Raw genomic sequence first — 14,741 nt, 5'->3', positions numbered from 1 at the left:
TTTACAAACAAATCTATCATTTGTTTCTAGGAAGATAGTGCAGCAATTGAGATTAATGTGAAAGGATGGTGAAGATAAGACAAAGACAATTTGGGGTAGTAGGATACAAAATCACTTATATTTCTCAAAGAGTTCCCCTTTCAGAGTGTTTTATTTTTTCATCCAGAACTGTTTTTAAAACCAAACCCTAAATAATTGGACCACACTGCCTAAGATCCACGGATCTTATTGTCCGCCCATTGAGCAAGGTCCACTAATATTCTCTTGAGTTCTCTGTTTCCTGAAAGGGGGAAATTTCCTTGATAAAATATTCAGGACCCATGCTTCATTTTGGCTACAGTGTAACAACATGAAGCACCAAAGAAAGTAATTTAAATAGCAAGTCTATTCACAATGATGCACCTCCAAAAAATATGGTCTTTAGAATTAACAAAAGCCATGCGTTTTACTGAAAAAGATATTGTGGTTGATTTTTAATTCACTGTGTTTTGCTAATTCACTTTTTTCTTATTTACTAAACTACCACTGGTATTCTTATGTTTGCAATGATGATATTGTACAAAAATTTGAATCAGATGTCATGACTGGATAAACAGGTGTTTGTTCAAAAGCAGAATATCATGACAGAAGGAATTTCTCAATGTTACCAGCAGAACATTTCTGTACTGAAGAAGACCCCAACTATGCTTGCCCTGTGACACTCCTTCTCTTGACCAAAACTTCCTCTTTCATTCTCTACATTCGGCACTCAATCAAGGTGAATTCACTTTCTGCATTTTTTTACCTTTATCCATTAGTGGAGACGACTTCTTCCTGGGTTCTCTTTCGTCTTTGAGGACTTGGCTATTTGTAAGATTTAAACGGGTGAGAAAAAGATTTCCCACTTTAATTCTTCTCTAAAAATTGATGCAGTCTAGCATGATTCATATCTGGCAATAAAAGCTTACCCCCTATCATTCAACTCTATGCCCTACATACTTTTCTTTAAAAAAATTATTTATTGAATCACCGTGAGAACAGTTACAAAGCTTTCAGTTCTAAGTCTAGGTCATACAATGATCAAACACCCATCCCTTCACCAGTGCAGATTTTCTACCACCAACAACCCTAATATATCTCCCATGCCACCCCTCCCTATGCCTGTAAGGCAGATGATTTCCACTTAACTCTCTCTCTACTTTGATTACATTCATTATTTTGACAAAAGATGCACCATTATTATTTGAAATTTCCCCCTAGCAACCAAACCTGCTGTAAAGGCATCATGAAGTAATTTTTTTTTCTATTGCTGGTTATGAAGACCATATGATGTCGTGGCCATGCAATTTTGAATTTCTGATATTTTGCTAATTAATTCTAGAGGGATTTCTGCCAAAAGCCGAATAGTTCCCAGATTGGTTTGTGTGCCTCTGGGGCCATGGCCATGCCAGAAAGCCACTCATGGGGGGCATCTCATGGTGTCGGCAGGGCAAGAAGGATGTGCCGGTTCAGCTCCCCCCTGCCCACATCACATGAGGCTGCAGTTGCCCCGTCACTGCTGTTTCATACCTGGTTGTCCAATAAGCTCCAAGGAGGCGGTCATGTACCATGGGGGCGTGGGGGGGGGGTTGGCGGAAGAAACAGACACCCTTTCACTCCCGGGGGGGGGGGGGGGAGGGAACACGGTGCCATAGCTTAATTCATAGTCCATTCACATTTCTGGCAGAAGCTGCAGGGTTCTGATTTAGGTCCATGTGCCTCTGGGGCCATAGACATGCCGGAGAGCCAATAGTGGGGGGCAATTTGTGGTCGCGGAAGGGCCTAAGCTCTACATATTTTTTTAAGAAGCATGGCATTACAGAAAAAAGAAGGGATCGGTCATTTTCCGAAGCACAGTGAAAGGAGTCAACCTGACAAGAGGTACAGCAAGATCAACTCAAAGGAAATCCTAGCTAGTTCATCCATTGCTCTCTGGTCTGGAAAATCCAGGGATGAAGCAACAGTACAGCGCTAGGGCACTTGTTCCTTGCAGAATTTTGGACAAACCAAATTTTGGTTCTGTGTAAGATAAGTGTCATAATGGCACTCTACATGGTCTGCCAAAACTTTTCATGAGTGAATTTTTACTTCAGAGTCAAGAGTAAGCTCTGACTGACAACAATTTTTGCCCCAGAACCAGATGGACAGAGTCATGGGCCTTCAGATGAATTTTCCACCAAGGTCAAGGTTCTGACTGCCCTCTTATTCCTAAGGTAAGAAAAGTTTTTGATCAGGAAAGATACTTTCACAGACACAGAGGAATGAGAGGAATGGGCTAGTTTTCCTCAACTTAAGTTGTTTCCAGGAAGTCAGGCTGGTGCAGTCCAGCTCTGAGGACTATGAATGCATCCATTCACTTCCAAAGAAACCTTTCAACCATCCAAGAAGTCATCCCCCACATTTCTTCTTGCAAAAAAGAAAATCTTTTACAAAATTTCAAGCTGCAGCTCATTCAGAAGTTATTGCCCCCACTATGGATTGCATGAAAGGCTTTGGGATATAGACCTACGGATGTGGTTGGCTAACTCTCTTTTCTAGCTGCCAGCAAGAATAGGAAATACAATGGGCATCCAATTGTGTGTGTTTGAAGATGTAGGGTGGTCATTGTTCTGTGTATGTTGACACTTATTGTGGCTCACATGGAGTAAATATTTTCCTGAAGGGCCAGCATCCTGTTACCAAAGGCAAAATGGGGCAGACCACAGCACAGGTATCAATGACAATGCTTCAAGAAACAAAAGATTTCTTAGTATGCTTGTTTGCCAGCTACGGCTCACACACAAAAGAGCTGGGACTTGACTGATGCAGGGTGATCTTTAACTAGATTAGCAATTTATAGAATAACAATTTACAGAGGAAGATATTTATCTGTGAGCCTCTTGGGAAATTCAGGATTTATAGTTTATTTCTTTCCTGTAGTTTACTTTGGACCAAAATCAGCTGTGGCACTGAGGAAAATAAAAGAAAGTAAATTTGAATGAAAAAGAAATGTATTTATTAGTTATGATAAATTTTTACTAAAATAATTGATAACTAAGAATGAAGGAAGAAAGGAACTATTCAAACAAGTTTGTACCACAATCAGCTGTGCTTAGGGCTTACCAGTGGATCTGTGCCTAAGGATGACTCCTTACTCCTGGCAGTCCACAGAAAGTCACTTGGGGTGTTGGGGATCAAGCCCAGGGGTACTGCATGCCAATTGAGCACCTTATTTTCTATACTACCTCTCTGGCCCAAGGATTCACTGTTTCAATGAAAAGTCTTTAGCCCCAAGCAACTTTTCAGAGAAAAGAGACAGAAGAGTGTACTTGATATGGGTACACGTGAAAGAAATGGATGATATAGAGGTGTCTAAGTATAAACTAAAATCACACAACTTCGAAATCAGGGTCGATGATTTGGTCTTATAATATAGTTACTATTGAGGTGAAACTCCATGCATAAGCACATGCCATCTTGGCAGGAGGCAAGGGTCTGGTGGGAATCTGGGGACATTCATAGTGTGATATGTACATTGGAAAGGACAGGTGATAAAACAATGTATGGCTGAAACCCAGTCATAAACAACTTTCTAACCATCTGTCTCATGTGATCCAGTGAAAAGTAAATGTTTTAAACTATTGCTAGTAATAACAAAGGGAAGAAAAGAAGAGGAGAGGGAGATAGTGTAAGGAAGTGAAGAAAGGAAGTAAAGGGAAAGTTTGAGGAGAGAAAGAAGTCCAAAAGAGGAGGAACAGGGAGAAGGAGGTGGATGAGATGGATAAGTAGGATGCAGAAGGGTTGAAAAGGGGAGTAGTTGTGGAGGGAGATACCTAGCAGGAGAGTCCGTTTGTGAAACTGGCAGAAAAGTGCAAAAGAGAGCATAAGTAGAAAGAGGATTAGCAAGACAGAGTGAAGAAGAGCAGGAAGATAGGGAAGAGAAAATTGGAGAATAAGCCAAAAAGTACAGCAACAAAAACAAAATTTGGCAATGCAAGGAAAATGAACTATCCTAAAAGAGTAAAGTCAGAGTGGATTATCATTATGGACAGAGGACTGGAATATTCTCAAATGTATTGACCCAAAATATATGGATAGCATCATTCTCCATGGATAATTTTTTTCCATGCAAAAAATGGTACTTCACAATTAGGGGAGAGGGCTATGTGGTTATCCTGTAGAATTCTGTCTCATAGGGTTATTTAGTAATATCTGTGAATAGCTTGATCGAAATCTTAACCAGCATGGGATAACATGTATAAGATTCCCGAGAACTACTGATGGTGTCAACAATTTAGCAGAAAAGCACAACACAGAGGATGAGAGGGAGGAGGATTAATTTACTGTCTTTATACAGCTCTGATTATGAATTGCATTAGTTGTGATATTTGAAGTCATGGGTGTAGTATAACATTGGTTTGTTCTTTCCCCCTTTCCATAGGGAGTTTAGGCTTATCAGGTTACACCCATCACAGTGCTGCCATGTCACTCCCATTCCTCTGTGATTATCTGTAAACTCTTCTCTGTGCTCACCTCCCCAACCAGCTAATCACCTTTCCCCCCCTTATCATATTCTGTTAACTTGTAAGATCCTTCTAAGAACACTGAACTTGTAAATCATGTCTTTTATATAGTTGTCCTTAAAGCAATATCCTTTATGTATGGACACAGGAAGACAGTTAATATTATGCTTTGTAACTTGGGAGTTGATTGACTCCGAATAATATTTACTCCTGGGCATCTGCTTTCTTGACTTAGTTGCCCTTAGTTCCTATCACCTTAAAAGTAGGGTCTTAACGAGGGACTGAATGGACCCAGGGCAAGCTGTAAGCTACGCTGGCATAGAAATTTGCCAGGCCAATGTGCCATGATGCTCAACAATAAACTGAGAGCATGATCATGAACAAATGCTGTCATGATCCAAAAGTAACAAAGTAACAATAAGATTAGGACCCTGCTGGGGTTAGGAAGACTAACCTGGCCTGAAGATTGTAATATATATGTATATATAATATGGTATGTATGTATATATAATATACATACATACCATATTATATATGTAATATGGTATGTACTCGATATGCCAAACACAGTAACAACAAGTCTCATGATGGAGACATTACTGGGCCTGCTCGAGAAAACTGATGAACAACGGGAGGACCGTGACTGATTACAATATATAATATATTATTATATATACATACCATATTATATATGTAATATGTATGTATATAATATATAATATAATATATAATAGAATATATGTATATAATATATAAAAGAATATGTAATATATGTATAATATATTATAATATGTATGTATATGTAATATATATGTAATGTGGTATGTATATATGTACATACATACCATATTATATATACATATATATATTGCGGAATATATAGTGAGATGTCCTCAGGAAGAACCAAATCTTAAGTTTATATCTCTTACTATACTTATACAGAATGACATTGCTAGAAATATTAGAAGTAGATTTGCTACAACTATTTAAGTGGATTACTAGCTGAGGAAAGAACACACCCTCATTGGGATCCCACCCTTGAAAAGATCTCCTAGTGATCTGGAGTAATCTCTTTAGATGAGATTTTATCCTTAAATTAATCTCTTGGAGGAATGGTATTATCTCTCTTTGTTGATTTGTTAATGTTCAACCCACCTTTGTGTCGCCACCCTATGTGATTGCTATATAAACTAAGACTATAAGATCAAGGGGGCTCGGGCTCCAAGAAAAGAAGCAGAACGGGAATGGAGACTGGAATAAACTACAATTGATGCCGACCAGTCTGGCCCTTGTTCCTTCCTTCACCTACCTATCATTATTGGCCTCCTGGGGGTGGGGAAGCGGCCAGAGACAACAAAATGCAGGCAGCAAGAGCGATAGAGCACTGACCGCTTTTGAAAACACAAACATGGGGATTCCGGCATCATGATTAACACTTAGTGAATGTAAAGCTGCATTTCAATTCCTGATGTGATCTATACCTCGTCTCGACAAGCATATTTCAATTGTCCTGTAGCTCTCAATTTCAGCTGAGAATTGACTTTTGGACGAGACAGAGCAATGCACATTATTTAGGATAGCTACATGTGATGATGGGGGTTGGGGCCAGTGAACCAAGTCCCTTTAGCCACAGTTCCATAATTAGTGTAAGGACTGAGGTGAAAGCACACTTTATTTTAAAGCCATTGTTTGGACTTTTACAGGGACAAAGCAGAAAGCACATAACATTATGCCTAGTATAGCATACAGTGAATAGAGCTATTCTATTTTTGTCCTCTGAATTCCCTTTATTAGTTCAAAATCTGGAATCATTTTCAGTCTCCCAAAATGTACCTGTCAGAAAATACTTTTGCAGGATCTTTTTCCTCTGTGAAAAAGAGAAAAAACATAGAACTAAAATCAATTAAAAAAGACACTTACCTGGTATCAATTGCTATACAAGCTGTAAACAAAGGACATGATAGATAATGTAAAAAACTACTAAGGAAGTCAAATAATGAGTGTAATGGTAAAAATGATAAAATTTTTAAAGAGTGATAAAAATAAATCAAAAATAAAAATTAAAACAAGAGGACCGGAGAGATAGTACATCATTGCATGGCATGTAGCCACCGAGACACACACTTAGTCCAATCACATCAGCAAGTAAAACAACATCTTTTAGGAAAGCAGAAGACCATGAAGTCATGCAAAGATAGAGGAGGGTTGAATTCTTTGCTCTCTTTGTTTTCTAAGAGTTGTGATTCAGACATGTCAGGGAATGTGTCACTTCCTAAGAGATCCCAAAGTCCTATATTCCCCTTTCAGGATCCTTGTTTAAAGCTTTTGCACACTAAATGCCTTTTTATTTTCAACTCAGGAAAGATCTGTGGTTTTGTTCCATGTGAAATAAGCGGATCCCTTTCTAGGTGACCCTCTCAGGCCCATGATGGACAACAGCAAGACTACTTCTTTCCTTCAGGACCCACCCATTTCCTCCCCAGAAGGAATTGCAGGACCTATGAACTCAAGGGCCCACCTTGACTTTCTTTCTACAGATTCTCCCCACCATTTTGTGCTTTTGTTTTGTGTAGCCTTTGTATCTTTCACGTCTCCTATCCATCTGTCTCTTCATGTGACTGTTTCCCTATGAAGTAGCAAGCTCAGACATAAAACAAGACAATGTATTCCTAGTTCCTGATGTATCCTGAACCATCCAAAGACTCGTCTCCATTTCTCAAGAGTGGTTGTGACACATCTAATCCCAGCTCATAATCTTCATTCATTTGCTAGCCATTAGAAATGCAGAACTCCACTTTGGAGAGTTGTGTGTTTTTTAACAAGGATCCAAAAGAGGCATTTTTGTTTTAAAAACTATTCCATGCAAAGGCTGTTTGCCATTCTACACTTGATTATTCCTCTGGTATCTAGTCTCCTGCCACCACACTTGGCTGTCCTCGCCAGGGCCCCTTGGAGGGGAGCAGGTTGAGCTTTCCTCCCCGCCCCGACCAGGGTTCCGGCAGCCAAAGACCTCCAGGACCAGCCACCACCATGCTGAGACCACTCTCCACACACATGAAGGTACTGGCAGAGGGACAAAGCCAAGCGGGTTCCGGGGCCGAGATCTCCAAGCCTACTTGGATTGGGGCCGAGCATCCTCCACCCAGATCCTCCAAATTCCAGTAGGCAGGGGTCACACCTACCAACTGGCCCCCTGGCGCCGTGTAATCCCATCAACGGCCAAGACTCAGAGACTATAAAAACCAGCTCATAATGACATCTTATTATGACATCTTATTATCTCATTCCTACTTTGGACAAACTGGCAGGCTACCGAATGTAGCCTGCCAACACGGCAGTCTCTGGCAAACTCCCCGTGGCGTACCCAATATGCCAAATACCAGTAACAATGATGGGTCTCATTCTCCTAAAGAGCCTTGAATATAATCTCAGGGCTAGGATGAAGGAGACGTTACTGGGGCCTGCTCGAGGCAATCGATGAATAACAGGATGATTTGTGATTTGTGATTTGTGATCTAGTCTCTCGTTCTCATTATCAAGTCTCCACATTTGAAGGTGAATTAGAAGTCACAAACTTTGCAGTGGAATTTTTAATGGAATCTCTAATGTCCCAGTGATTCAACCTCTTTTTTTCCCTTAGTTTCTTCTCAGACAGTACTATGAAGTAGCAACATTTTGTATGTCAGTAAAATATAAGCATTTGGAGCTGGGTACTTATCTCTGCAAGGTAAACTACCTCAAATCCAGGACCTTTGCAATAATGATGAACGCAGTAAGAGTATATACGTATGTCTTTCCTTCCAGGCTCATTTTGGTACTGAAGCTCACCTTTTAATTCCTAGTTTGGAACACTCTCCTTTACCTTTTCTAATAATTTTACTCCATTTCCTTGCTTTCTGCTCTATGTGTAGCTTTGTCTTTTTCTTTCATTTATTCCTTGTTCTGCATTTCTATTTTCAATTCCCTCTCTGTTCACTCCTGTATTCTCTGCTGTTAGTTAGAACACTGTGAAATGCAGCTACTGACTTAGGTAGTATATATGTAGTCACAATTCAGTCTATTTAATGGAATTGATTTAAGGCATTTTAACCTTATGGCTAAGTTACACAATGTCCCTCTTTTTCAATTTTCTTTTTCATTATTATGCATTTAGTGATTTTCTTTGGCTGAAGATATTTAAGTTTAAAGGAACATTCTTTAAAATGCCATTGGAGCAAGAGTTCTTACCTCCTGTTTGTCCATTTGATTCAGTTTGGATATTCCCACTCTCAGCTATGATAATATGATCAAGCTCCTCTGGCAGCTTCTCATAAATAGACTTCAAAACATTAATCAAGAGTCACATACAGTTTTTATAGAACCTTCTAAGATAGAAGCTGAATGAACAAATTTACAGCATAAACATAATAAGTTAACAAAATAAAATATTCTACTACAAACACTCATACACTCCTTAGATACAATCTTTTTTCTTCATTTGGAATTGAGCTTTCAAATCAGGAGTAAACATTTTCTTTTGCTTTATTTGGGGGGGGGGAGGGAGATTGGGCACACCCCATGATGCTCCTGGTTTCCTCTTAGCTTTGGGCTCTGGGATCTCTCTTGGCATGGTCAGGGCATCATATGTGATGCCAGCACCCTACACTCTGTATAGTTTCTTTTATCCAGAGTAGTTAGATTCTCCACTGCAAAAATACTGACTGGCATCTACAGTCCAACAAGAACAACTTTACTTCCATACAGGTATGAGATTCCTCTGAAAACTGATTTTAAAGTTCAGCCAATATCCTTGAAACTTTGCCACTGTTTTCCTTAACAGTGTTAAGATTTGATCACCCCTCTAAAATTTAGATATTAACATGATCCCAGTTTGTCTTTCATCACTAAACAACTTATCATAGTTTATAGTATACTTTAGCAATACTTGCCACACCTGTTTATGATACATACCTGTGAGATACATGCCGTTTATTTTGTTGTTGATTTTTTTTTAATCTATCAGGTCTCCTACATTCAAACAGCATAAGCACAGTTTTCCCATAGACCCCATGGCTCTTTGGTGGCAAGACTAAGATTTGAGCATGTCCTCTGAGTTTAAGTTTGTCACTGTTCCACTAAGTTTTAGTTGCTTCTCTCTGAAAGTATGTGCTTCTGATTTTTACTGGAGGATTCACTCTGGAGTGGGTCCACACTGCTTACCTCTTACATAGCCACCAGTTTGGGTCTCCAAAATACACTAAGTGTTCTCCACTTTAACAACACAATGTCTTTTGTTAGGCATTTAAAGAGTGGTAAAATAAATGTTTATATAGAACTGCATTAATAAAATAGTAATAAATATGACTACTCTCCATGCTTATACATATTCTTTCCTTTGAGAACTGTCCATGCAATACAGCATTTTAAGAAACAAGCATGGTCTGAAACTGTAATCAAAATCATCTTAAAAACAATAGCCCAAGCCCAGACAGATTCACTAGTGAAATCTTTGAAACATTTAAAGAAACCTGTTGCCAGTTCTCCTCAAGCTTTTCAAGGAAATTGAAGAAACAGCAACTCTCCCAAACAGTTTCTATGAGGCAAATATCTCCCTAATACCGAAAGAAAATAAAGACACCGCTAACAAAGAAAACTATATGTCAATATACCTAATGAACACGGATGAGAAGATCCTCAACAAAATACTAGCAAATAGAATCCAACAAATCATCAAAATGATTATTCACCACAACCAAGTGGGATTCATCCAGGATGCAAGGATGATTTAAGATTAGGAAATCAATCAACATAATTCATAATATGAACAAAAGGAAAGATAAATCCATATGATCATATTCATAGATGCAGAGAAAGAATTTGACAAGATCCATCACCCATTTATGATGAAAACTCTCACCAAAATGGACTTAGAAGGAACTTTCCTCAAGATAGTCAAAGCCATCTACAACAAACCTATGGCAAGCATTATCCTCAATGGGGAAAAACTCAGATCCTTGCCTCTAAGATCAGAGACAAAACAAGAATGCCCACTTTCACCACTTCTGTACAATATAGTACTGGAAGAACTTGCAATAGCAGTTAGGCCAGAAAAAGATATTAAGGGCATTCAGAAAGGAAAGGAAGAAATCAAGCTCTCACTATTCACAGATTATATAATACTATATCTAGAGAATTCTAAAACCTCTATGAAGAAACTCCTAGAAACAATAGTTGTACAGTAAAATCACAGGCTATTAAATCAATACCCAAAAGTCCATGACCTTCCTATATGCAAATAATGAGACAGAGGAAAGAGACATCAAAAAAAGCAATCCCATTCACACTTGTGCCCCAGAAAAATCTATTATCTCGGAATCAGCCTAACTAAGGAGGTAAAGGACCTCTTCAAAGAAAACTGCAAAATGACATTTCACAAAATAAGAGGACACAAGGAAATGGAAACATATCCCCTGTTCATAGATAGGAAGAATTAACGCTGTCAAAATGGCAATACTTCCCAAAGCACTATACAGATTCAACACAATCCCTATAAGGATACCTATGAAATTCTTCAAAGAAATAGATCAAGCACTTCTGAAATTCATATGGAACAGCAAACACACACAAATATCTAAAGCAATTCTTGGGAAAAAGACGATGGGAGGCATTATCCTCCCTAATCTCAAAGTCTACAACAAAGTGTAACAATTAAAACAGCATGGTACTGGAACAAAAGCAGAGACGCAGACCAATGGAACAGGGTGAAATATCCCTACAAACAACCACAAATGTATGAACATCTAATTTTTGATAAAGGTAGCAAGAAATGTGAAGGGAGCAAGGAAAACCTCTTTAACAAGTGATGCTGCCATAACTGGACAACCACATGCAAAAAAATGGGCTTAGACCTTGACCTAACACCATGTACAAAAGTCATATCAGAATGGATTAAAGACTTCAACATCAAATCAGAATCCATAAGGTACATTGAAGATAAGTTCGGCAAAACTCTCCACGATATTGAGGCTAATGGTATCTTCAAAGATGACATGCCACTGACCAACCAAGTGGAAACAGATAAACAAATGAGACTATCTTAAACAAAGAAGCTTCAGCACCGCAAAAGATGCAGTGACCAAAATACAAAAACAATCAACAGAATGGGAAAGAATATTCACCCAATACCCATCTGATAAGGGGTTGATATCAAGGATATAGAAGGCACTGGTTGAACTCTGCAAAAAGAAAGCATCCAACCCCATCAAAAAATGGGGTGATGGAATGAACAGAAACTTCCTCAAGGAAGAAATACGAAAGGACAAAAGGCACCAAAAAATGCTTTGTTAATTTGTAAGTTCAGATCTTTCTAGGACACTGAACTTGTATTATAAGTTAATATTTCCTTTCCCCTCTCCTTATGTCTTTTGAATAGTTTACTTTAAAGCAATGTCCTTTTGTATAGACACAAGAACACAATTAATATTATATTTTTGTAACTCGGGATTTAATTGGCTTCAAATATTATTCATTACAGGCATCTGCTTTTTCAACTTAAGCCTCAGTTTCCCTCACTTCCTAGCACCCCCAAAGGCATGGTCCCAACAAGGGACTGGATGGAACCAGAGAAAGCAGTAATCTATGTGCTACCCTGGCATCGAGATGGACCTGGCCAAAACACCACAATTCTTAACTATAAGTTGAGAGCTTGATCATGACAAATGCTGCCATGATCCAAAAGTAACGACAAGACTAAGACCCTGTTAGGGATAGGAAAGACTAAATCTGGACTGAGCACTGTAGTCTGATATCGAGATGACCCCAGGAGAGCAATTCTATAAGCTTAATGCATCTCTTACTGTGTCCACACAAAATGATTAATATTATGAATGCTTATATGTTTGTTGGACAAGGACAGGAGAAACACACTCATAGGATTCTGCCCTTGGGTGGGTCATCCTGCTGAAAGAGAATCTGTCCTAGAAGCAGCATCCCCTGAGGGAAAGAACTTTCACCCTATTGATTGTGGCCACACATATGTGTAAGTCCATTGTTAAACTGTGTAAACTCATGGTTTGGGGATTTAATGAGACTATAAGAGTGGGCTGGGAGATCAAGATCCAGAGCCAGAGCCAGGAAAGAGGGGTTCCAGATTGGGGCCCTGGAGAGGAGAGAGAGAGACAGGAGTGAACCGGGGTAAGAATGGATTAAATAGCATCTGATCAATCAACTGGCCTGGCCCTCACTTCCTTTGCCATCTGCCCCTTTGCCCCAGGCCACCTCGGCTTAGGGCAGGCGGCACGGGCCCCCCAGAACCTGGGCGGCCAGGTGAAGAGCCATCGGGGCCACCCCCGGTCGCCCTTGGAGTTTTATACAATCATCAGAGAGATGCAGATCAAAACAACTATGAGAAACCACTTCATACCACAAAGACTAGCACACATCCAAAAAAAAAAACAAAAGCAACCAATGTTGGCATGGATGTGGGGAGAAAGAGACCCTCCTAACTGATGGTGGGAATGCCAACTGGTTCAGACCTTTTGGAAAACAGTATAGATGATTCTCAAAAAAAATTGGAAATTGAGCTCCCATTTGACCCAGCAATACCACTCCTGGGACTATCCTGGAGAGGCAAAAAGTATAGTCGAAATGACATCTGTTCTCGTACGTTCATTTCAGCACTGTTTACAATAGCAAGCACTGTTTACAATACACTGTTTTACTAGAAAAAATCCCGAGTACCCAAGAACAGATGACTGGTTAAAGAAACTTTGGTACATCTACACAATGGAATACTATGCAGCTGGTTAGAAAAGATGAAGTCATGATCTTTGTATACAAGTGGATCAACATGGAAAGTATCATGGCATGTGAAATGTGTCAAAAAGTGAGAGACAGAAATAAGAAATACTCATCTGTGGAACATAAAGTAACAGAATTGGAGACTAGCATCCAAGAATAGAACAGACTACTGGGAACATTGAGACAGTTAGAGGGAATGGAATAGTGAGTGAAAATTGCAGGTCAAAGGCAAGCCAAGAGAGACATGCAAATACAGGAGTGTTCCTCTTCAAATGACGGGAATACACTAAAAGAAGATCAAAAGTAACATGCCATGAAAATCACAAAACCTTTACCTAAGGTGACTTTGGCAGTGTTGAAATATAGCTGAAATGAATCAACACTAGGAAAGTGTGTTTCAACATTATTTAATCGTATATACAAAACAGCGTACGCTGGCAATAAGGAACTGTTGAATCATGAGATATGAAGATTTCAAGGAGCATTCAAGTCCTCCCCTCCTGTTTCAGGCGTACATTATTATGAGTTGTAGTAAACACAAATCATATTAAATTATAGACAGGCATGAACAAGATGACCAGGGACAATGCTGCCTTCATATGCAAAATATAAAAGTTGAGACACCCAGAGGATTCAGATAAATATAACTCAGGAATGCAGATGATATTACGAAGAAAAATACTGTAAGATATATTCAACTGGTATAACCAAATTGTGCAAAAACTCACACAACTCATCATTTTGAAGATATAAATACACACACACACACACACACAAACAAAACAAGGGGGACAAATCTCAGGCAGAATTTCTGAAATATAAGTATCAACAATTTGTTCAAATTTATATCATATGCTTTAATGTACACGTGCAAAAGTATTTTCCTAGATCTATGAATAAAAATGAATCACAATGAGGTAAGTTACATGCTTACAAATATTCGTGCTTAAGTTTAAGTCATACAATGATCAAGTACCCATCCCTCCACCAGTGTCCATACTCCACCACAATGTTCCCAGTACCCCCACATCCCCCAACTTACCGATTCTGTGACAGGAACATTCCCTTTTACTCTCTCTCTCCCTTTGGCTGTTGTGGTTTGCAATACATGCATTAAGTGTCCATCATGACTGCTCTATAGTTCACCTTCAACATACATCTCCCATCCCAATTGGACCCTAGAAGCATCCTTTACTTGTTAGTCCCTTCTCTATCTGAGCTGCCTCTTCCCCCATCATGTGAAGGCAGCTTCCAAGTTGTGTAGCAATACTCCTGATTGTTATTTCTACTATCTTTGGGTGTTAGTCTCCCATTTTGTTACTTTATATTCCACAAATGAGTTCCATCCTTCTATGTCTGTTCCTCTCTTTCTGACACATTTAACTTAGCATTGTACTCCCCTTGTTGATCCAATTCTATGCAAATTTCATGATTTCATCTTTT

The sequence above is a fragment of the Sorex fumeus genome, unplaced genomic scaffold, assembly GCF_029834395.1.
Source record: "Sorex fumeus unplaced genomic scaffold, SorFum_2.1 ptg000007l, whole genome shotgun sequence".
In the NCBI taxonomy this organism is placed as follows: domain Eukaryota; kingdom Metazoa; phylum Chordata; class Mammalia; order Eulipotyphla; family Soricidae; genus Sorex; species Sorex fumeus.
The sequence above is the reverse complement of the archived record's forward strand: the minus strand, read 5'-3'. Positions refer to the sequence as shown.